General features: G+C 40.9%; 1 protein-coding gene across 3 annotated transcripts in view; it reads left to right on the forward strand.

The window, feature by feature from the left end:
* The window catches only part of lingo2 (leucine rich repeat and Ig domain containing 2), a 164,721-nt gene that overhangs the window by 15,552 nt on the left and 122,852 nt on the right, over positions 1–26,317 (forward strand). For 2 of the 3 annotated variants that reach the window (XM_044040790.1, XM_044040791.1), the window contains exon 2: positions 15,960–16,016. The exons of the other annotated variant lie outside the window; for it this stretch is intronic. The gene's annotated coding sequence lies outside the window, so the exon portion shown is untranslated. The remainder of the gene's footprint in view (positions 1–15,959; positions 16,017–26,317) is intronic. 3 annotated transcript variants of the gene reach the window in all.

The raw sequence follows: 26,317 nt of genomic DNA on the forward strand, positions 1-26,317 counted from the left end.
TAGAGATAGCGTCTGTTTTTTTTCCCTTCCTGTGACTGGTTATTTGAGCTGAGTTCTTGTGGTCATTTACCAGAAATGAATTAGCTAATGTAACCATTTCCTTTAGAAATGGCTTGACATTAAGGAAACTGCTGAGTGCCCGTGGAGTCTATTATGATAGGAGAGATATCATAAATACTTCAAGCAACTCCTCAACTAATCTACTCACATTGCTGCATAAATGTAACAGAGGCCACCAATAAACATGCTCAGCCCTTTTGTGAACAAAGGAATAAACTTATTAGTAAACTGCTCATAAATCTGTGCCGTAAAACCAAAAATAATCCACCCAAAATAAACAATAACCCACAATTTAATGAAGATGAATGCCAATTAGAGAGGTTAACTGAAAGACTTTCTGTGTGAGAAATCTTGGCTCTCGTGTGGTGTACCTGCCAAGGTGAAAACGGCTTTTTACTTCAGCATTTAGTTCACGCCAGAGATGAAAAATAGGCTGTCCGAGTGTTGTGCAAACCGTAGTTCTTCACCGGCACTTCATTTGAATACAAAACACTAAAAGGACGTTATTTGAAATAATGCTGTAGGAAATAATTGAGCTCAACAACAACAACAACAACAACAAAAACAAAACAACAACACTGAATTGGAATTAAAAGGATAAAACTTATACAACGCTCTTTATGATGTTATAGGACTGTAGTTAAACTGTCGTGAATCACGACGCTGTTTTTCTTGGCTTTGAGGCGAGTGAGGGTTTTCTTTAGTGGAACGTAGAGTGGTCTAAATACCTTCTAAGCTCTAGAAATGATAACAGGGAATTACCGCTTACTCAAGGTGAAAGCAGTTTAGCCAGCACACAGGCAGCGATGGAGAACAGGACTATTTGTTAACTTATGGATTTTGGACATTTGCCCTCACCAAGTCTTTTTTCTGTTCCGAGTATTTCAGCCTTGGATCCTTATTCCCAGACGACAGGCGCTTTCCTCTTGGTGAGCACACTTGTCTCCACTACTTTAAGTGGTGTTTCATCACCTTCGTTGGTGATAGGACTTTTGAATCCATGCTCACTTCCCGAAGGTGCAATTTCATCTGAGCCATTAATTTTCATTTTACATATTTCTTTAAAAAAAAACATATGAAACACTCAGTGAAATCAACATCTTTTACCTCAGTTGGATGCGGCTCAGAAATTAAATTTAAACATTCACGGTTGCTACGACTCAATTACTCATTGGTGAAAAGAAATAAATAAATAAAGTACCTGTTTTATGTTGCATTAAAATCACCAACCTTTGAGGTGTCAATTACTGGAATTCACAAGATTAATGTTTTTTTTTTTTTTTCCCCCCTCTGCCAACGAGGTTATTTTTTCTGTGCCAGTTGTTTGTCTGTTTGCAAGAATAATAAAAAGAACAAAAAAAATGATGAAATCTAATGACCCAAGAGGGCCCCCATCCAGTTTTGGAGCAAACACGCTAAAGGCTGTGCATACAGCTATGGTGCATACACTTCTGCACCATAGCTGCAAGCACGACATCCACAATGTGCTTTTAAACAAACTGAGCAACATCTTTTATCACGGCAACGATGGTTGATGCTGGACACATCCTCACTTGGCCACTCTTGCCTGATGAGAAGTAAGCAATTAAGGACGAGTGTGTGGGCTCTCGAGTTTGCCAGCCAAGCCACGTTGAGCGGGTCACCGTTACTAATTACATGCAGAGGATTTTTGTCTGCCTCTTCTCATTTTTATGATTTATTGCCGTACCTCAGCGGTCAGAACTCGGGCTTCGCTGATTGGGTCTTGAATAGGAACGTTATTGAAATTCAAGTGGAGCGACCGGGCGCAGAGCAGCTCAAATGGTTTCGACCGAGGCTTAGCAGTGTTTGCTCTAACCAGTGTGGAGGCAGACAGCCGTTTTTTGCATGGAAATACAAGGTGTTAATGAGTGGGAGAGATTGCAGATGAGGATCCGATGCACTGTGACATGTCGTTTGTTCACCCGAGAGTGCCATGAATCATCTCCAGATTTGATTGCTTAATCTAAAATGGAATACGCTATACAACATATAACAACATATCGTCGTACAGTTGCACACACGGTCCTTCTGTTTCACATATCAGAAACAGAGAAAAGAAACGCCTGGTATTTTACTTTGGGTTTCATTTGAGAAGGGCCCTCAAGAAAATCTAATTACCTTAGTCCTTCCATCTAGCCTTTATATCTTTTTCCCCATAACTATCTTCCACTGCCACACTGTTATATCATCAGGTGTTCATTTCCAGTAAAAAAACAAAACAAAACAATCCTACATTTGTATTTTTGTATATCTCATCCTCCATCTAATCATTGAATAATTGAAATAGGTACAAAAGGTACAGTTCTCTTTGAGGATCACAGCTTATGCATATCACAGGGGCCCCTCATGCACAGTAGGGCCCATTTTTAAATGTTGTTTGTTTCAGTCCTCGAGTGATTCCTATCAAATGAAGATGTTGTGCTGCCACGGCGTGTGAAGGTGCGGATGATAATAATCTTTGATCATCATTGCTCGCTTCCTCCTGAATAAATGTTTATTAACGTCGCTCCCCTCTTCTTTCGTCATACAAGAAAAGAAATCCGGTAATACGATGCTGTAATACGACCACCGCTGCTGGGTCATATTACAGCAGCGTCACACAGCTGTTTTGGTGCATGTACGAACGATGCTGAGGAGAATAGCGATGATTAACAAGTGAGTCACACATTTGCATTTATTAAAAAGAACTCTGTGACACGGCAAGTTCACAGTTCAGTTCATTTCGAGCTAACGGCGGAATCCGCTAAAAAGCAACACAAAAGGACCTGACAGCAGTCTATTAAACTACGCCTCATTAGGAGTATTTCAGTGGATGTGTAGAAAATCCAGACACACACACAACCACACACAACCACAGCACCACAATGCTTTTAGATGTGACTGTAAAGCAGCAGAAATGTCACAATAATAAAACTGTGGTCCAGGAGAGTGAACAGTATTAGTCTGTGTTCAGTGGGTACACATGGTGGAGCAGTGGTTAGCGTTGTTGCCTTTCTGCATTGAGTTTGGTTCCGCCCACAGTCCAAGAACATGCAGAGGTGAGTAGAACACTCAGGTGTGAAGAGTGTGCGAGAGAGTAGTTGTGGGTCTCTATGTGTGTGTTGGCCCTGCGAGGGACTGGCGACCCTGTCCAGGAAGGAACCCCAGCCTTTCACCCCTATGTCAGCGGTGGATGAATGGATGAATGAATGGATGGATGGATGGATGGAAATGTGGTTTAGGTTGAAAGAGAGATTTTAAACTCAAAACTTGATAATACATGTTCACTTTTGCCATTTGTGTTTGTGATCACCATGAAAACGACTACCATGCGTCTTATGCTGCAGTAACTCTAATACTTTTCCATTGCTGTTGTACAGCAGGCACTTCTGAAGGGATGTTCGAATGTAGTGACCCTTTTAAAAAAGAAAAGGTGCCTGACATGCGTTCAGTCATACAAACAAGCTAAAACATGTCAACAGTACAGAAAGAGTCTGTGTAATTAGCTGTGCAACAGAGCAGCAGCTTGATAAATGCCTTGTGTTCGACTGGACAGCAGCTACAGCCAGAGACTTAATGGTTTCGCTGAGAATAAGTGATTATTGGACCTTGAGTCTTTGACAGTTGGGAAGCATTGAAACCTTTCCTGCAGAGGCTTCTTAGAAATCCAATACAAAGAGCTGAACATGGGAGTAACCACACCTACTAACATTAAATATACAAGCCCATTTAATTGTACAAGATAACTTCACCTCGTTTTGTGTACGGAATGAGGAAAAGGAAATCCTCAGTGGACGCTGTATTTGCACCCCTTTGATTCTGATGTTTAATGCAGTCTGGGGCTTTTGAAAAAAAGCTTTAGAAAGAAAAAAAATTGCGGAATAAAATCTTATTCATTTCTGGCTTTCATTTTGTTGGCTCCTGAGTTGTTATTCGTGAAAGCTTTTGTTCTCATCCGTATCCTTTTTCATCCCTCGTCTTTTGCTCTGATCTTTATCTTAAGACTAAAAGACGCTGAAAACACATTAGGGACTAAAGTCACTGATTTTCAACAGCTCTTCTGTCATCAGGCTCCAGCAGTCTCTGCTTCTTATGCAGCGGCATGTGTTGCCATTCTCTATGTGTAACCCATGAAGTCATTGTTTATGGTAATTGGTTTTCTGGTTAACCAAGCCTTGTAGTAGGGTTTGAATGGGTTTACGCCAGACACGGGGCATGTGACTTCCTGCCCTAATCTCTGCTCCTAACCTTAGTATAAGGGCAAATCTCTCCTTAAATTTTACAACAAAGTCATACAGCACCTGGAGTTTAATAACAGTGGGAAGTGAGCACTGGCCGTGGGGTGTCATTGTACCCTTGTTGCAATAGATTGGGACCAGGGTTAGTTGACAGCTTGACAGCCATTTTAGCACCAAAGAAGATTGACTCAACTTTTCTTTGTGGTTGTTTTTCTTTTCACAGTAGACCATGATTCACCCATTGTAATAAATACTTCAAAAAAACTTCCGTATAGAAAGATAAGAGGGTGAGCTAAGCATTTAAGGATATAAAATGTCACCTTTATAGTGAACCTGCACATTTCTGTTCAAGTTAACAGACCTTTGACTGACATCTGCTGTATTTGTCTCTGCTATAACTTCCAGGGCAAACTCCATATAAATAGTTTCTTTTCTGAGTGTATTTGATTTTATTTTATTTATTTACATCGAGTTTGCCTTTGAAAATCAGAAACAAACTTTTAATAATTACTCTAAATACCACACTAAATGCCAGAATGCTTCAGTATGAAGCTGCACACCAGTCAGTTTAATAGAAACATGCAAAAAAGTGTGACTGGACTCAGCATAACTCACCGCACGCCTATCCAGTGTGAAACCAGGCTATTGGATCATGACGACTTGCTGCACGGGGCAGCGAAACGACACCGCAAGACAGCGATTCCCCTGATCCCCAATGTCAAACTAGGTCTTTTGTTTTCGGTTTGACTGAGAGACCACGGAAGTGACAAAAAAGGACATCCTGTGCGTTTAAAGAAAAACAATGCAAGAGATTTTTCCATAAACGACAAATGTTGGGCGTGATTGAACGCGTGGTTATAATAACATAATAGGAAGACAGTGATACCTTATGAGACTTGCATCTCAATCAAGTGTTACACACGTTGTACATCAGATGCCACTAGCATGACAGAAGCGACAACTGCCTTGAAGATAAGAAGCACATGTTGCCATGTTAGGCAGCAGTGCAGTAAGTCCTCACTTCATCCGCAGCAGTGTTAATTAGGCTGCGGGAGTAGGGAGGATAGGTAATGTGGCACAGGTGACAGAAGGTTTCCTACATCTGACAAGGTCTTTCTATAATCTCTTGGCAGAAATGGGACAGCTTGGCTGTGGGTATAGTATATCTCCGGGCTTCTTCTCAGTACTCCTGCAGTTTTTTTCCTCCATAAATAACAAGGGGCAGACGGCGGCAAAGACAATGAGCAAGTGAGGACAATGTGGCAAGGAGGCTGAATAAGAAACAGACAGTTGGTTGTCCCCAAGACAAAAAGAGCCAAACAGTGATTTGTTGTTCAAAACAGAGGCAGATTGGGAATGAATAGTAGCATGACAATTGGAAAACAAAAAAGGGAAACACTGCAGTCGGGAGATAAGGCTCCTTGTATAAAGGTATGGCGGAGGGAAAAATGACAACATGCTCTTTTTCACCCTGAAAAAGGGTTTAAGCAAATGCACTTGCATCATTCTTGTCTATGTATGTGGCAACCGTACAAGGCAAAGCAGCAACATCTCCGAGCAGTCAAACAGTTCCATTTATTACAACAAAGTCAAACAATGACAATATGGTACTCACAGCGTACAGAACTTTGCTTTTTAGTTGTCATGTGTACTGCTCATTACAATTCTTAGATATGAAAAGGGAACACTGTCCCAGCGGGGGGGTGGGGGTGTTTAAATAAGGCCATGGAGTGTGCTAATGCTTAGCATCATATATATATATTGTATTAACACTGAGGAAGCTGACAAAGAAAACTGCAATTATGCAATGGATGGATAAAGTAAAAAAAAAAAAAGTGCATACAGACGAACAAACGATGTGTTCATTTTGTCTTCCCTCGCAGAGACAACATGTCTCATGTTAGTGCTTTTTCGCTGCACAGTTTCATTATAAATTCATTTGTTTAGAAATCTGCAGAGCTATGATCAGCCATTTTCTTACCTCCAAGGACCTTAACTCTAAATCAACCAAGGCCACCACTATTTTCATTATCCAGACAGCGGTCACTTTGACCTATAAAAGCGAAATAGCACCGCGGGGAATCCGACAGGGGAGAGCGAGTGCAGTGTTTGCATGTTGGAAAAAGCCCTCCTGTTGGCTGACATGTTTTATTCATTCAAATATGTATATAGGGTGCGTTAAGAGCACGCATGCATGGCACCGCTACCTTTACGCTGCACCATAAGGACACAGCGAGTTTTGTTTGGGTCAGTGAACAAACCGGGGCTGAGAATGATAGACATTGTGCACACAGTGCTGCACCTGGGAAATTGCAATCCACCGTGGTACTAGACTAATAAAACACAATAATCCATTATTTCCATTTAGGGAAGGCAAACTTATCGTTTATGGCATAATGCATTTCCGTTAACACTTGTCATTTTATGGCCTATAGTTTATTGTAATTAAAGGCATGCCATTTCCTCTTGGCTTCTGAAGTTTGATTTAGATTAATGATTTATTCTTTTCAAGAGTCTTGTGTTAGACAAAGTGACATTTATCGTCTTCTGTGCAACTGTGTACAGTACTAATAATAACAATAATAATAATAATAATAATAATAATAATGATGTGTTTGTAGCTCTGGTTAGCTGACATCACTACCTTCCGGTAACGCCCTCTGGTAGGATACGACACTGTTCACCTCTATAGACATATATACTAGACAACACATAAATCAGGCAATGCTGTCAGAAAACTCGTCCCCTTTGCCAACTGTTTTCATCCTAAAAGTGAAGATGGTGGATAGCTGTTGTGCATATGGATGCCAAAACGGTCTGAGACGGGCAAACGGGTGGAATGGAGTGATGGGGCCCCACAAGCAATGGATTTTGTGGTTACCGCTTGGTAAATCATGGACTCAGACTAGATTTACCAAGAGCTATGTTAATCATGTACATCATACTGCCTGTTGCTAATGCTAACGTTATGGTAATGCCACACTTATCCTTCCAGTGACAACACTGCCTTCAGTGAATCTCTGGTCATTTAAGATGAAGAGAAGTTGGAAGATGTCAGGATACTGCAGGTCTGGCTCCTTCCAAACTTGTAATGCTGAGGACATTACATGGATCAGATATGTTCAGTCTGCCACGTTTTGTCGATCGATCAGTCGATCTCCGCAGATTTAAATCCAGTGGTTAACTCTGACAGGTTGAATCCAGTTCATTTTTCCTGCATCTTAGGCTGCCAACATGGTGATTCATAGAAACCGAGTCACATGACATCGGGAGCTCTATAGCCCTTCTGAAAACATAGACAAATGTGGAAAGAAAGTCGTCACAGCAGGGAAAAAAATAGTTTGACTCAACCTAGTTGGTATCCAGAGCGTTGTTACCAAAATAATGCTATTTTGTTGAAATAAAGGTAATGAGAAAGTGCTGGGCAAAGTCTGGAGGTGTTTTTTATGTGTCTGCCCTCTACTATGACCAGGCACAAAGGTATCATTTATAAAGAGTCTTTTTTTTTCTTCATACTTTCATAAAAGGCATGAAAGTAATAACCGTTAAAGTCATAATTGTAATGATTATGATGATTATGTGCGACATATTTGTATTATCAGCTTTAATTTGAGGATTTGTGCACCCGTCAGTTTGACGGTGTCATTGTCATACGCAGAGATCACTCTACAATCTTCGGGACCAAGCGTGAATGCAGATCAACAAGACTCAGTAGAAAAAAAATGTGCCAGTGCTAATTAAAAAGGGAAATCGGAATAGAAACACAAAACACATCAGCCCAACCAATCATGATTAGCACAATGAATATCAGCTCACTCAAGGTTAAAGATCAAAGATTGTTTTTGTGGAAAAGGAACTTTTGTTAAATTGTCATTGAAGGAAAGTGTATTGTGATTATTGTTCTTGGCTTTGATAATTGGAGTTTTTTTTCCTCAATGTCTAAAGGGGGTAGGGGTTGTTTTTTGGAGAAGAACATTTTAAGAAAACCTCTCACTTTCAAAGTGTTTCACAAGTGTCGGCACAACATTTCATTTGTATTTGGCTTCAGGTGCTGCACACTGATTGTTCCCTTAGTATGAAACCATTTCATAAGAGTGACAAAGTGAGATTGTAGTTGCTAATGACAAGAATTTTACCATGTTAACACGTCTCACGTTTCATTGTATCCTCTCTCTCTTAATTATTATGCACCATCTTGCTCTGTAGGCGTCTTCTATTCAGTGAGAGTCTGCACAAAAGCAAGGTCAGAATGAGGTTACTGTATCCACTACTTATCTACAGTGAGGGATGGGGCCCCTTTATCATCACCAGTAACCATGGCAACCAAGGTTGGGCCCGGGGAGCTGTATAGATAACAACTGAGGGAAGATCCAAACATTCTTAAAACGTGCACGCTGTGAGACGACGTGTGAGCTAATTGTCGTCAATCTTAGCAGGGCGGAAGTTAAGAGACGTAACTGCTTGGGTTAAGTGAGGCTAACCGATGCTTGGATAGAAGTGTCCAACAGAATAGTATCGTGGCATCGCTCCTGTACTGCTTATCACTTTCACTGTGATGCATGAAGCAAATGCTCCTTTTGTGACACAATTCATCAACAACTGAACAACCCATTCTTCAGCGTTCATGTTTCACACCGCGGGTGAACCAGAAATGTGGTGCAGGATGAAATGGACAGATTGGGGAACACTTAGCACAAAATGTGCCCAACAATGCTGAATTACTCTTTACAAATAGCCTTGTGCCTCTTGTAGACCCCCATTTTCAGTAAATGTCATAATATCCATGTTCTTTCATTCGCAGACACACTAACGGCTGTTCTTTGTCAGAGGTGATAAGTAAAAGAAAGAGAAACAGAGTTTTTAACCGAGACTGAACAAACCACCTCTCTTTCCCTTGCCATGCAAAAATTAAGCATATTTGTTCCATTTGATACACAACTGTCTGAATTTATTAAAACAATTTCACCTTGTTTGAAACGGTAATTGCACCTTGCTCGAAAGTTCTGTCACCACAGTTTTCATAAGCAGCTGCTGTAGTCTGTCGTTGTGATAGATTTCTGGCACTTTGCAGTTTCCATTCTCATTACAATAAAAGATGTTCACAAAAGAAAATGGGTTGTGTGTCCCTTCTTTTTTTTTTTTGTCTTAGAGCATATAATCATTGTGGTTACACTCCATGCTCTGATGGTTATGCTGATTTTGGATTAATACTACAATGACAGTATCGCCGCTTCAACACAGCCCTCTCTCAGACACTAACTTGACTAATATGGGGGCTGAATGATCATCTACTGCAGTACATCCAATTCATGGGCTATAAGAGCTACATTTCAAATGAAAACATTACAGTATTCTCCACTTCCTGCCTCAGTTGGTAGCACATCATTGTGTGAAATGAATCATGGAGATAACTACTGAGGTATAGGCCACACTCCCATTCTACAGCTGATACTTGTAATTTATGGCGCCACTATTGCTCTCATTTTTTTCCCTTTGACTTGTAATAAAAAGGAGGGGGAAAAAAAAAAACTCTTTAACACTTTAAATTTGCAGTTCCTACATGTCTGAGGAACTAATTCACTGTGGGCCATTACTATTCCATATTTTATATTCAGCCATTTTTTCTTTTTTTAATGTGCGAGTATTAAAACTTCACTGCCTTTTTATCAAGCCAAATTGGTTTTCCTTCTTCATTTTATTAATTAAATGCAGTTGTGGAGATGAGCTGGCCGCCATATAGTGTGTTCCCCTGTTTTAGAAGTCTGAATGTGTTACACAGCCCTCTCTTGACTATACATCAGCACTATCAAACACCCCTTGTCATACGCAGAGGGTTTGAGAACCCAGTCTGCATGTTGGATTACGTGTCCCTGCATGTGCGGAACAAATAAAACGAGTTTAAGAAAATCTGAACCTCAATATTGTGACAACCCCCGAGTGGGCGGGGTTGTGTAGGTGCACAGGCATGCTCATCAACCTCATGGTGCTCTGTGTGTGACGTCTCTGCAGTCCAGCCACTCTCTCTCTCTCTCTCTCTGTCTTATTTGCATCCAACACACAAAATTTGACAAAATGAATCTAAATGGTTTGCAAATGTCGTCATGCTGGTGCTGTAGGACTTCCCAAAGATTTTGCACTTTTACCTTCTGTCCCAAATGCAAGCAAAAACACCGTGCATTCACTTTCATGGCTGCATTTACTTCCACTGCTACAGGAACACCTTCATTGATTTCTCTTTTACTTTACTTTTTGGCAGTTTACCTCTACTTTGTGCCCCTTATTCACTCGCCTAGAACTGCTTAAATACAAAAGGTGGCGGTAGTCTAAAACATGAGGTGGTCTTAAACACGGCTGGTAGTGAACTTCCTTCTTCCAGAAGTGTCTCTCGTTGTGACGAGGCCTAGGGGAAAACCTGCACATCATAAACGAGGAGACTCCCACTTCCCAAGAAAGCAACCGTAAAACAAGCATGAGATGTCTGCTGGCCGCCTGACTGCGAGCGGCTCAGCAGATGTCCGCCACAGCTGCGGCGATGAGGCCTTTTATAGAGGAGCCTTCTGTGCAACGACCAATCAAATCCTCACACGATCCGCCCAGCCACTCACACACACACCTGTCATTCAGTCAAGCATGCACAACTGCAATCATGCACACCTGCAACCCATCACGCATGCAGAGAGAGATACTCACACAAGGAAAGGGAAAAGCATGACCCTGGGGTCGTAACACTCTGCATATAAAATGCTCCACTGAATCCTGTGTTCTGTTTGTAATTTCTACTGTGGCCTATATACATATTTTTGAAATTTAAAGCGTCCCAAAAGTGAGCTGCCAACGTCCCAGAGGGAAGTGTGCTCCGGATATTTCACTGCATGTTGAGTGATTGCTCAATCAGGATTTTCTTCCCATTCAAACTAAGAGTGTAACTGAATATAACTTGTTCTGAAGTTTGGGTTAGTTGTAAACATTTTGAGGCCATACTGTTGTGATGCAAATGTGGGGCAGCTGAGTCTAATTTTGCTGAACGCAGAGACAATTTTCAACAGCAGAGTCACAAGACGAACAGCTTGTAGCTACCTGATGTATAATTAATGAAAGATCATCTTGTACCCAGTTGTTCTTAAGATAAGTTCTCGTTTCAGAGATTGCATTTAGAGAAAACAGCAAAGAACACGAGTCTAAATCTAAATTAATAATGGTTTTCACAAAACAAACATGATGTACAATTAATGGGCTTTTTACTTCTTTGTTAAAAAAATTGTTCGAGTTTGGAAAAGAGTGAATTATTCAGGGGGGAATAAACACAAATGTGGGTTCAATCCATCTATCCACACAAGTTAGTTGAATCTTGGTGCAGACTGTAATATTTTATCACTATTTCAAACTTCCTACATTTCCATAACAGCGCTGTCAGTGGTTCTCTTTGAAATCTTTATAAACTACACATCCATCTTTTCATTGTGTCAGCAAACCGAGGCGGAGACAAACTGGACCTTTGATGTTTCTGCCTGCGAGGCTGCGGCGCCGTCGTGAAACTGCGTTGCATTGTCTCAGCACCAAATGTTTGGCAATGGTGGAGCACAATACTAATTCTAACTGAGGGCTGCCTCCTTCCGCTGGTTTTCAAAGCTGCCGGTGCTTCTTTGTTTCCCAAGAGAGTTGAAGGCGCTCACGAACACAGCCAAACAGCTTTCATGCCCATCAATTATTTAGCGCCTGATGCCTTCAGGGAACTCCCGGGAAATTATGATGATAATGCAATCAAGAGAAAGAAAATGTTTATTAATATATTTATAGTTTTTCATATTAGTTTCCATATTTCTTGGTCAGGAGTTGGACACAAAAGATTGATTGAAATGCTCGATCCACATTAAGACAAAAAGTGTTATGGAAGCGTTTGAATGGATTATAAAAGCTACTCTGTTTATAGTAGATAAATGTATAAACAATAATGTTTAAGACTGACAAAAACATTCTTTTTTTTGTCTCTCATCGAAATGTTATAAGAGCACTAAAGGATGAGTATTTAATGGACTATATGGGTTGTGCTGAAACAGTAAATAAGCTTTTATTTATTCCCTCCGGAGCATGACAGCAGAGTATAATATGTGAATCCCGCAAGTGTTTTTACGACACAATAAAGACGAGTATCTGGAATTGCAACAATGAAAGCATGAGGGTTGTGAGTGAGCGTCCTATCACGACGCTGGAGATGATAACAGTATCTGTGCTTCGAGCCCCAGCTGTATTAGAAGGTGTGCTCCAAAGCACAAAGTTACAATTCTGTGGTAGAGAAAGAGCACTTTACGAAGCAAGGTGCCAAATCTGGTTTTACAGAACTCATGTTCAACGCTAACGTCACAAAGTGTGCCGACCATCATTTTCTAACACGCGGGGACTCCCCATCTACTCTGATTTATTTTTCCCCCTTTGCCGTTTTCAAAGAGCGCAGAATGAACAACAATGATAAACAACTCACCATTCATCTTAAAACATGTGCATATTTTACGCCTTTACTGATATTCCCCGTTTGACACGGAAACATTACTTTTAAAAGTCAGATAATGTGCACAGTAAAAGCCGAGTAAAAAAACAGTACAGTGTATAACAGAGATTATGTCAACTTTTACTGCACTTAACACTGAAACTATGTTGGACTGCACTATGATGGCGCTATTACGTTTTTAGTGTGTGCAACTGGAACCTTGTCAAAACTTTTATTTGATAGAGTAAGCAGCCACAACCAATATCAGTACATACTGTAGGTAATCTAGTTTCCTAACCCAAACCGATGGCATGAAATGTTCTGTCTGGGTATAGAAAGTGTGACTTTTAGCTAAACTATAGCACCATATTTGGATATATGCGTTTATGTGTAGACATTCATCATTTGGTGAATGCATAACAATGCATTGTATCAGTGTAACCTCTTATTTTTTTTGTATGTCACACGTGTCGGGTCGTGATAAATGTGCGGAGCCGAGCTTTTTTTCAGAAGCATTTGTTCTAATTTAAAGACAGTGACATCGGTACTTGCTGGTAATACAGCTGAAAATAAGCGCGTCGGTTTGTGAGATTACTTGAGATGAGTGGGGAACAGAACGGGAACCATACGAGGAGGACAGGAAAGGTGCAGATCTCGGACACCGACAGAGACAGACCAACCTTAATGACACGGAAACACAGAGTGTGTGTGTGTGTGTGTAGCTGAGTGTCCAGCAGTAATTCAGCAGTCCTCAGCAGGCTGTCTCCAGGGAAGAGCTTATATGGCGAGTGTGTTGCTACGTGTGTGTGTGTGTGTGGGTGTACGTGTGTGAATACCTGCTTGTGTTACACTGTGCGCGTCTCTGTGTGTGTAGGTGTCTGTGTTTGGCAGGGTTTCATTTCATAGAGAGAGTTCTGCTGACCTTGGCATACTCAAGATTTCATCCCAGTGGTGTCTCATCCCTCTCTTCTCCCGTACCTGCTCGTACCTTTCACCCCTAGTCCTCTCAAATCCCCTGCCAGCGCAGTGCTAGTCTTCTCACTGAAAGATCCAGTAAATCCAGTCAATTGTGCCAACGTATCAATCTGAATAATTCTACACAAGACTGTTATTACAGTGATTAGAGACAAGGTAGTGGTTAGTCTTGTAGAGTGTGGAGACTGAGGCCTATTATGCTCCATGTTAACATGCTGTCATATAGGAGGAGATGCAGTGGGTGGCAGATTGCCATTATTATTATTATTATTATTTTACCTCTGCCAAGAATGTAATGTTTTCTGTAGGTTGGTCTGTCCTGATTTTAGCAACTTCCTGTCAATGTGGATTTCTTTGTTTTTTTTGTACTCATTCAGTTTTGGTGAGAGTCTACCCACCACAAAGAATGGAATGGTCTTAAAATGGGTAAAAGTGCTAAAAGATTATTCCAGATTACGGCAATTTAAATTCATTTAACAAGTTCACATGCGTGTGTCACGGCAACATCTTAGCAGATCAGGATGAATTATGTCATGCTTATGTAAGATGGTCATAGCTATAAGCAGCTAAAGATGCAAATACTCTTATGGACTAAAATGTAGAAATGTCCGTTGGTATGTATGTAAACACCAGGTGACAGTGTGAGTGCTCTTGTTCTTGTGCATTTTACCTTTCCCTACCTTAACCAAAATGATGCAGTGAGCAACGAGCCCACACAACAAGCTGCGTCGTTGTTAGATTCACGACTTAAAACATTCCATAGTGAGCATGAATTGTTTTTGTCTTTGAAAGTGAGGGCTTTTGACTGTGGCTACACAGAGGCATATTTATAGTTTGTGAAGTGCTTCAGGTTGACAGCAGCAGAAGCCGCACCGTGCCGCTCGTCTACCCCTTGGGAACCACTAGAAACACAATTCATTCAAATTACAACAACTGCTTTTTTTTGTGTGTGTTGTTTGTAACACGTGTGAGTGTTCACTCGTCTACTCTGAATGTCAAAACATACACATGATTGTGAACTGTGAAAGCACAGAAAATAATGTTGGGGAAATCAATATGCATTGCCCCAAATAGATGTCTGCGTTGATTGATTCCAACCACAGATATCATGAATTATCATTAATTGTATACTCATAACACAAGCGCTAAAATAACACCCAAATCCTTATTAGCTATTAAGGAATAAATGATCATATCTTCTAAAGTCTAGGTCCAGCAGAGTGCAGTTGCTATATAATTATACCTCGAATAAAGGCTATACAAATTACAAACAATGGGAATGTTCTAGCTGAGAGGTTTGCAAATGGTTTTGGTTTCAGGAGTATATCGTACTTCTTTACAAAATGTGGTGACGTCTCAACGAGCCTGACTAATTTGTTTATATAGTACATTTGTAAAGCTGCCTGAAGTCCCAATGGCCCAAGGACAGAAGATCACAAGATCATGTGAGAAAATCTCACAAAAAGCTAAAAAGAAATGAATGAAAAAAAACAAGTAAATAAAAGTAGAGTAGAAACAGGGTCGACTGAATAAACTCTGTGGCACTGTCTCAACAAACAAGACGACTGATAAGTCTGCCGATCAATGCGTCTTGAAGCAACAGAGCAAGACAATAACTTGAAGCCCCCTCCAAAGAAACACAGTTGCCCTCCATGCCAATACAACTCCCTGGTTCTGGTCCACTTTTCTGGGCCTCTACCTCATTTATCTTGGCCAAACCAGAGAGGAGGACTGACGCGGGGAAACAAAGGAACATAATTAACACAGCAAGCAAATGGTGTAATCTCGTGTGCACCATCTTATTAAGTGCAGTGTCAATAAACAAATATCTGGAAATGAAAAAGACTTTTGTTGTGTTTGCTAATTCACCGCAAAGAAGCGCGCGGTAATGATGAGAGAGTGTGCATAAAATCATCACCCCATCCTGAATCTGTATTCTGTGACGAGACACGGTGAATATCACCACTTCATTTGAACCGCACGGCTGTGGATACACCATCACACACTCACTGAGATAAAATTCAGCAAACTCGGGTTAATTCAATCAAGTGCGGATGGGTGTAGGATTATCAGGCATCCAGTCGATGATGTACAACGAGTCAACAAGCTTCCTGCATGTTGACAAATGTCTCGCATGTGTCTGTCCTATGGAAAAAAACAAGTCATTCATAATGTGTGTCCTTTTCCGTTTTCTGTTCCAGGCCGAATCTGTGTAGGAACGTCTCCGCTCTCATGTCCTTTTGCTCTGTTCCAGTATGGTAAGTTAATATTTGTTTGTCTCCATTAGCATAAGTAAATGTGCTCCTCAGGGAGGAAAACAGAGGGCCTTCATGCATGACTTGTTATGGATTTTGGTTAGCACGTGTTTGCAATGAGTATTCTTAGAGCTATGAATAGATATGGGTCAAGGAGGAATAGACACAACCTTCTTCAAGTAAAACAATTGGAAAGATGAGTGGAAACTGAGCTGTTATCCTTTGCCTTCCCTCCTTTTTTTGCTTTCATTTTGTCACATTTCGTGTGGCAGGGAGGAAACGTGGACATGTGACACGACTGAACGGCCTGCTGTTGTGCATGCACCGTGTGACAGTCGCTCCTGAAGACGGTAGCTATGTACGAATGCACCGACAGGCGCATTAAAAGTGAGCAACTCTGTGGGTGCTTTTTAAATTAAGCGTACGGAACGTGATGCTCTTTTCACAGGCAGCATTTTGTAATCTGCTGACAGTCGGAACAGATTGTTGTTGACGTCGCTTTGTCAATTCAGCGTTAGAAGAAGATATGCTAAAGAATTCATGAATGTTTGAATTAAGGCAGTGGTGTGCTGCTGAACATCGCCTTTGAATGTTACCCAATCTGTACAGTAATCATCAGGCTATATATAGGCATTCTGCAACATTGGGAATCTAGTAGTCGTAGTAGTAATTCCATACACATCGAACCTTGTGGTTGTTGCATAAGTGACATATTATTATGGTCGCATTTTGCACCACAGTGATGAGGAAGTTATGCAGTTGTTGTTAAAATGGAGGCACCAGGATTTGCACCCATAGGCTAAACAGGGACCGCCGGGGGTTGGTTGGGATGATTGTAGCCCGGGGGCAAAATATATTATCATTAACGCCGCTCTCTTGCAGCAAACCCTGTCATTGTGCTTAACAAGATAAGAACAGGTCTCGGCTCCATGCCAACCACGGTGCCCATTCAGCAGCAGGCCCCGAGTTGTACTGGTGAGGTTATGTCACAGTGGAGAGGGAGCAACGGAGCATGATGTGGCCAATTACGGCAGAATCTTTTCTTAATTATGTTTGGCCCTCTTTATAAACATAATAAGTGGTAACTACATTGATACTGTTTTTTTTTATTAACGACATGAGCAGGATGTTTATAGTTTAACTGACTAATCAAAGATGGGGTGGAAATGTTGCTCAAGGTTTATGGGGATCCAGTAAAAAAGCGGATGGCTCTGGGGAGAGCGACGGAATGGAAGCAGACGCGGATGTTACTCGCTTGCAGTTACTGGTATTGTGATGACACTAAAAATGATCTACGCCAACTGTAGCTTTTCAGACAGCTTGTGAGCCTTGGAAGATGTGAAATGCTGAGTGTGGAGCACTTGGTGGAGGTGCAAACTGTAATTTGTCTTCCAGCTTTCACAGGGAGAAAAAGAGGACTTTGAGCTGTTCACATAAAGGCCAATAATAAACATTTTTTGTACTGACCTCAGGTAGCTGAGCTTCATTGAGGATTTTACATGAAATTACTATTGTATGTGTATTCTTGCCTGAGATAAATCTAAATAAAACATGTATTTGCTTTTAATAGATATGCAAAATAAGAGATACAGGAAATCCACAGTTTCAAGGTTCATGTGCCAGGATGCTAGTATCTCCAGGAGTTGGTGTCGCTCTGATCTTTGTCGACAGTCTGTGCGGCAGGACCATATGTTGGAATCCTTGGCATTGGTGAGTCATTTGTACGTCTCATTTTGGAGAGGTGGTGCCTTTGATCTTTTGTCGCAAATTTCATTGGAAAAACTCTCTTGCAGCGGGAGTCCATGTGTTGTTCTGAGATAAACTTTATTGAAGAACCACCACAGGGGCAGGGGCATCAAGGGCCATCAGGGGCATCTTCAGTCAGACTCATGCGATGAGTCATACTGAAGATGTCTCCCGCTTGTTACAGCTCAGGGAATTGAACATGATTCCTCAAATTGATACATGGAAAGACCACATTGTGCAGCTCCTCGACAGATTCACCCACCTGGCAGTACTTGTAAATGGAAGTCAGCTGAATCTGGTCTAATTTAAATGCAGACACTGAGGAAACGTGAACTTCATGCCAGACCATGGCAAACTGTCTCACCACTTTGTTCTGTCATTTAAAAAGAAGCTTTGTAAGTGGGATTACACATTCTGTGCAAGCTACCTACCCAAATCCAGCAAAAAAAAACAATCAGGAAAAAAAAACCCCATCTAAGCATGGATTAGATTTTACACACTGTACCTTTAGCACATCTTTATCAATGGAAGTGGGATTTGAATTGTGTTTAGTGTTTGTAGTTTTTCATGGCTAATTACTTAAACCTTGGATTTATGTTAACTCTACTAAAAAGCTGGGAGCCAGATGTCCAGAAGCCAAGAGGTACTTTTCTAAATTTTTAATCCTGTTTTATGGATTTGCCAAGCAGAACGTCTTCTTTAAATAGTTTGGGGAGAAAAGGCTAAGGTGGTACATTATCACTAACTTTTAATGGCTTTGTTATTAATTCAACCTTTTGAAACAATCATTCACAACTATTTGTAACACACTGCATTTTGAATTAATGAACGTATTAAGTTTAGTGGGATACGCTGCTTATACTGAATGTACAATTAAAACATTACACTGACATTTTCTCCTAATTTTTCACTTCACATCTGGCTTTTTCATATTATTCCCAGTACGTACACGACCGCAGCCCCAGTTCCCCCAGTCAGCCTTCAACATTGTCAGATTTTTGCCAGTTATCACTCAGTCTGGTTGATTCCTTTCATTCACAAGAGGAATCATGTCACACTCTTTACTCAAACGTTTTGGGCTCACTGTTATTTGGGGGAATTGCTCTTGCACCGCAGATCCGCCTCTTTAGTCATGGTCCATGGACCAGATAACAGATCGAGAATCACATCACACCACGTGCATTTAGATATATAATGTTAATCTAACAATACATCTAATGTGAATGCAAAGAGACGTCGTTAACATTTGGTCTCAGGGCTCGGTCATGTTCTGCGATCACTGGCATTTGTGACTGAAAGCTGGTCTGATATTTGCACATGTGTATGTATGTAATGCTTAAACATGTGTGGAATAAAACTGGCACAATAGACCTTTTTCTTTTTAAATACTTCACAGTTTAACGTGTGGTTTTTTAAACTACATACATGTTTGGCATATTTTCTGGAGGTGTTTCAATAATGTGATCGCTAAACCAACAAATCTAATGGTACGACATATACTGTATGTTTGTTCCCTTTAAGGCTGAAGCTGAATGTTTTTGATGCTTTAAGTTTGGTTAAAAAATAAATAAATAAAAACAGGGGGTCCCTGATTAGGTTCTGCTTCAAGTACCTTTCCAAAGAGAGGCTGAGGAAATCAATACTGACACTGATTTTCTAAATGGGTGGTGTGTAGTTAACGTTGCAAAATGATCAAAGACCTCATACCATGCTTGGCCTGTCCCTTGTTTTACATTTCCCACAGCATTTCACTTAAGTATCCCCATTGTTCTGTGATGCATGACGCAATTTGTTTCTCTCTCGCTCCGGTTTACATACCTTTGCATGCTCAGAGAAGAACTAAATCTCATACTCTGCCTTGAAGTCGGTTTAATGATGACCCAGAAATCTTTTGTCTTTATCTGTGGAGGAAAAGGCTTCACAGCAACCTTTAATTTCATAGTTCTGTTTTTATCAAAACATAAGTATATTGCAATGGGAGTAGTGGCTAGGACTGTTGCCTCACAGCAAGAAGGTCACCAATTTGAATCCCAATTTGACCAAGGGCCTTTCGGTGTGGAGTTTGCATGTTCTCTTCATGTGCGTGAGGGTTTTCTCTGGTTTCCGACTAGTGACCACCTTATGTCAGCTGAGATTGGCTTCAGCCCCTCCCCCCCCGTGAACCTCATGTGGAGGATGAAGTGGTGTTTTACAATAGTTCCATAGGCAAAAAAAAAGCTTAAAATAAATGTGTGTGCTACATTTAACGAGCTAAACTCCCAGAGACTTATATCAGGTCATTTTGAGTCCATGCTGAACTGAGTAGGTGTAGCATTAGACTCTCTCTCTGTCTCTCTCTTTCTTCACATCATCACTTTCCAGCCTTGGTCCCACCAGGGGCCCAGAGCAGCTGAGAGAATAAGTTGCCACATCAGAGCCTCCTCAGATGAGCTGACTGTCAGCAGCTTCATACCATAGGGTGAAGATGATAGAGAAGAATGCATTAGATCTAGGGACGGAAATTGAAGACACTTCCTTGATACCAAGGTTGGCAAGTGATTAAAAAAAAAAATTAATGCCTTGTGATTAATTAATCTACAACTAAGACGGCAGTTTTTTTTTTAACGTGAGACACAAGTTAAATTATGCACCAAACAGCACATTACAAGAAAGGAAATCATGTGGCTCTGCCATTTCATTACTGCACCTGTTCCTGCTGTGTGCTTTACAAGTATTTGATGTCTAAAGTTTCTGGGTGAGTCAGCAAACTCACCTGTCAACTTAATGTTTGGGCACAGTGAGGGGAAACTACAGTGGGACAGCAGGTGCTGAATAACGTTTTCTTCATAGAAATGAATCAATAGTTTTGTGTCAGTCTCACTAAAAGTTCCAAGCCGAAAGCAGGAGACCTTGCAGATAACATAACCAGTGTCCCTATCAGTCCGGCAATTATGGTGTCATTTCATCGCTCTCTTATGATTTCTGATCAATCGAGCTATGTATAGCTGTCAGCCTTGTCCGTCTGGGTGTAGATGTTATTTACTATTCATAACAGATGCTCAAAAAGCAGTGCAACCCAGCAGTGTCCCACCAGCACATTGAAGTATTGAATAATGAACATCACTTTTCTGTCGCGTACAGCATCAGAGACACGTGACTTGAACATCAGTGTCGGACAGGAAAAAACGGACGCACCTTGAGATACTGACGTTTCTCATAATAGGGGGCCATTATTCAAGAGGAACCTGTTATCATTTTTTTAAAAACGGCAGACTAGACGACTGACAAATCAGCTGGAAAGCTGAATGTGCTTTGACTTGTGGCATGAAAGAGGAAGACACGAGGAATAAAGAGAGAAACAAGTGGCCGGAAAATGAAACTCAGGGGCACCCCCTTTTTAACATCCTTACTTTTAGAACATAGTTTAGAGCTCTTTACATGCAGCAGTGAAAGCAATTTCATTTTGGATGATCGTGATTATCACCTCCGCCGTGTTAAAACTGTACGCTAAAACACATTTACACATCAAAGTGGAAAATGTCAAGAGCAAAGTTGTCAGCAGCGATCGCGCTGACGTAGTGGAAGTGATAATCGATTCCATCAGTTTACTGAGTTAACAGCTCACGTGTTTGAGTTGCATAAGCAGAGGAGTCCTGCCCGTTGGATTAAAACGTGAGTGTGTAGATAACAGAAAGTGCATACATTTGAGCCCAAGTGGAACCACATTGGGACGCTATTAGAGTGGTGACAACATAATCAATTCTCTCCGAGAGGTGCAGCGGACACAGATGATGCTTTTTTTTGCCTGGTTTGAACTCTTCAAATCTTTTTAGACCGGTTTGTCTGTTCAAAGGTCCAGTGTGTAAGATTCTTGTAAAAATAAAAATAATCAGTGTATTGATTTGTGTGTGTAAATGAACGCATGAATTGCTGTTTTCATTACCACATGATGAGTCACCAACAGATAATCACACACTGTACCTTTGCATCGCAGCTTTTTCCTGACATCAATTTGGATTAAAGGTGGAAATTCAATGTTGTCTGTATGTCATGTGATCATCATTTGTCACTGACTCATGCGGCTCTATCTCCACATCCCTTCTGTGCCATTTTAATGCCCGTTGATATATGATGTTCCCAATGTATCTGTCATTTTTCTTTCCAAGAAAGTAAAGCGAGGGGTTGACAGCAGGGCTGATGTGATTGACAATGCAATAATCCAGGAGAGATTTGAATATTCAACATAAGCATTAATCCTGGTTATTCTCTGCTTCAGAATACCAGGGGATGGGAAACTTGGCTGGGAGTTCATTTAGGCACATTTTTGAGACTCTGTCAACAATGCTGTTGTGAAAGGGTTTGATTTTGTACGAATATTTGAGATTATACATTCCACTGCTCGCACACAACTGGCTGACCCACAAATGAACCCAAAGGTTTGTACCCTGTCTCTGGTGATAATACCTTGTTCTGTGCTAATGTGAAACAAACCAAATATGTGAATATTTTCAATTCCTTTATTCAACAAGAGCGGCTCGCCTGGCTTATGTCCAGTTGGCTGGACAATTTGATCTTTTAACAAGTGGAAGTGTCTCACTCAGTGAACTACACTGAGCGGCAACATCTTAAATAAGATGGAAGGGCACCTCAGTCAGCAGTCAAGTTCTCCATCTCAGAAGCCATTGCTCTGTGTCTTATTTCCCAGAGTATTGATGTCCTTAAGTGATCTTTCCAAGTGCTCGGGGGAGTGGATGCTGTATAGATTGCTTTCAGGGTGTTAGAACACCGCCGAAAGGTGTAGTTCAAAAGTGAAACCACCGATGGAAGACTTTTGAGGGTCCAGGCGGTGTAGATGTTTTCTGTTTCAATTGTATTATCACTTCACTTCAGAAAACAAAAAGAAAAAAAAAAACATTGGTTACACTTTAAACTTTTCATTCACTGTCCACCACTCCATCCTCGTCGTCGCTGGAGCCGATCCCAGCTGACATAGAGCGAAAGGCGGAGACAGATCGCCAGTCCATCGCGACATACAAATGGGACCTTGATAACGTTAATCATGATTGTTCCTGCCAGACGGCCTCTGGAGAACGGTAATGAATTACAACTCGCATCCAGTGAGCGGCAGGTTTGTGAACGTAAAAATGCTCTGTTGATGACTGAGAGTGCAGAGGCCGGACAGCGCGGTTTAAGAGTGGAAAATCTAACTCGGCCTGATGAATCTTCATTTGTGCTGGGGACACACAGATGGCCGGGTTCAGAATTTGGCATCAGTGGTTTGAATCGATGGACCCAGTCTGCCTTGTGACAACAGTCTCGGCTGCTGGTGGTGGAATGGTGTGGGGAACGTTTGCTTTGAGGACTCCGGCCCCCTTAGTACCAATCAATCATTGTTTATACGCTGTAGCTGATTGGAGCATTGTTGCTGACCGTGTGTATCCCTTTATGGTCATAATTTACCCATCTGCTAATGGATACGTCCAGCATGATAATGCACAATGTTACAAAAAGTCATATGAGGCTGGTTTTAACGAGCACAAGTTTGGTGAACTTTAATGACTTTCCCAGACACCAGATCTTAATCCTGTAGGAACGTCTTTAAGGGTGTGCTAGAGCAGGAGATTCACACTAACCAAAATCTATATGAATTACATTTTGTATGTCAACATGAAGATCTCAAAAGACAGTTTCCAATATTGAAATGGAGGCTGCGTTGGGAGCAAAGGGAGACCTTACCCAGTTACAGCCTACGGTGCTTGAAATTAGAGAGAATTCACTGTATATTTCCATTCAAGATACATTTACCCCAAATTCTTTAAATTAACTCTACTTTAATGCATTTTTTTTTGGTAGACAATTAACATAAACACCGATATGAGAATAACTTAATGAGGATAAAGCAACCTGCCACCTGTTCAGATACATGGCCTAACTGTTATTGTAATTCCAGGAGATACTGGACTGCGGTAATTAGACAGTGGAGCTCTTCATGTTTAAGGGGAACCTGACCGTTGGCTTTGTTTCCTTTGAGGAGTGACACAAATTCTTATCTCACTCAAACTTGACTGTGATTAACATCTGTGTGTTACCTGCTGACATCGCACCACCTTTCCTCTCTGAGACAAAGAGAAATTAATTGCCTAAGGCCAGGACAGCCTCAAAGACAAGAGGACTTGTATCTGGAAATTAAGACTGTAAAATATCATGTACTTCCCTTAAAATGTAATCATTTAGTAGTGGTAGTCAATATTTTGGATTTACTGATCCCAACATTCCCACAAGTGCTACTTTCTTTTTTAAAATAAGCTTTTGCAATATAATGCAGGAGGTGAAACCACCGAGGCATTCAGACATAATGGAGTTTTAAGTCGAGTAGAAAGCCCTGGTTTTCCATAAATCCAAATAAACAAAAACAACCAGGCGAAAAAAAGTGTCCGAAACGTCATCGAGTATCTTTAATTTAAAAGCAATGCACAATTATACTGTGTACAATATATTCCCCACAATAAACATGACAGCATGCATATTTACCAAACCTAAAACTTGAGGCTCCACATTTCCTCCTCTGTCATTTGTGGTTGAGCTAATGAGCTAACCCCTTGACACCTTGTTGATGTTTACCTCCTCAGAATTTGGAAAGGTGGTGGACACCAAGTGAAAAATGCCCATTAACGAGCACGTTACATGGACAGCGGCTAATTACAGTGACGCACCCGGGGCCTCGTTTGGCCATGCTGTCAATGGGAGCCGTGCGACCGAGTGTCCCTGTTAGTCTGATTTCACCATTGCGGTCCCTCTGAAAGTTTTTTTTCTTCCTTGTCTGACATTGTACAAGTTTGTGTCAGATGGAGGAGAAAGAAAACCTTTACATTTGTTTTTCTCCCAGCTGTTTCTGAGAATTACATGAGCACAGTCCTTTGGGGTGAGATAGAAATGCTTTTATCGGCTCCTGTGTGGGCTCACCTGAGATTTTTAAGATCAACCCAGTGTGCTGGAAATTCTAACCGAAATGTCTTTGTTATCCGGGGTTTTGTTGTTCCCTCAGTGGTCTATCAGAGAATATCTTTGCTGATTACAGGGACCCCTGTGGCTTCATTCATAGAGGGAAGTAGAAACAGGAAAGGAGGACACACTATATTTATTTAAACTATTAAAAGAAGTAAGGAGTGCAGAGAAAACAACATTTGTTGTCTCTTGTGCTTCGGGCCAGTGTCGGTGGTGAATGGATGTTGTAATCTTGAATTGGTTTACTCCATAAAACGCAATTGTATGGTTTTCCTAGAATTATATAGTTGTGCTGTAATGCACAGAGAATGTTTGGGTATGAGTACAGGTGTTATGTTGAGGGCTAGTGCGTTCATATTACTTACTCTATGAAGTGGGCTCTCAAACCTGAAAGTGAATAATAAAAAAGTAAACTCGTAGATCAATTGCTTTACCTATCTGGTATTTCTGACCATTTCTGCTCTGGGCATGTTTGCCATCTTCAGAAGTCAATGCATTTACTAGCTGGAAAGAAACTGCATTATTAAAACACTCAGTGCTATTACCAGTTAATACAAGTTTCACCAATTCAACCAGAAATAAAATCTAAAGGATTATCAATCACTACTAGCTTCATTGTAGAACAGAGTGTGCCGTTCTCAAAAATACACAGGAACCCGAGCAGGGAAGTCGAAACAAGTGTCGGAGACATGATTTGTATGCACGCCTTCTGTCAGGCTTGTACAGATTGAGCCAAATTATCAGGTGCATAATTAAAATACAATATCTGGGGCACACAAGGGCCTACTAATCTAACTCTACCTTAAATATGGAGGTTGGTATAGACGACAGAGAAATATGTGAGGGAAAATCGCGCTTGCAGCCTTTCATCCAAAATGAGGCCAGGATGACTGACAGAGGAGTACGAGCACTGCTGAATCCAAGAGGTTGGAGAACCATTAACGAATGTAAATTGTCTCTAACAAGGTTGTCTGTAATTCTATGGACCATACAAACACTGTGAAGTAATCCTTTTTTTCTTTTCTTTTAGATATTTAAAAACAGCTGCAACAGCCATAAGTATTACGGCCAATTTAGCTGATTATCTATGAAAGTACTGAGCCAGTTCTTTTCGAGCACATACAAGTGTTCGTTTGACAACAACATGAAACTGCACAGTGAGGAAATGGAAACATAACACAGTCATAAACTCAATTCTGGGCTTTGTCTTTAATTACTAGACAACTAGAGAGTAATTGCAAAGTGTGTGAGATTAAATATTGCATCATCTTGATGATGGCTTTCATCTAGCGAAAGCCATCATGTTGAGTTGAAGTATTTTAGAATAGTTAGCTATGTCATGCACATTGACTTGCAGACCATGTATCATAACCAAATGCGAAAGCTTGATTTCCAGAATGTGCAAATTGTAGCTGTGAATGTTCACTGCCATTTACAAATGGAGTTTAATGATTGATGATTGCATTACTGATACTGGCTTTGGTTGCTTTTATGTCTGGTTTATTGCATTTTATAAAGTTAATACAGGGTAATACTGTGCTTTGCTGTTTCTTTGTAAAGAGGGCAAATCACTG

The sequence above is a fragment of the Solea senegalensis genome, linkage group LG12 (assembly GCF_019176455.1).
Source record: "Solea senegalensis isolate Sse05_10M linkage group LG12, IFAPA_SoseM_1, whole genome shotgun sequence".
NCBI classification, from domain to species: Eukaryota; Metazoa; Chordata; class Actinopteri; order Pleuronectiformes; family Soleidae; genus Solea; species Solea senegalensis.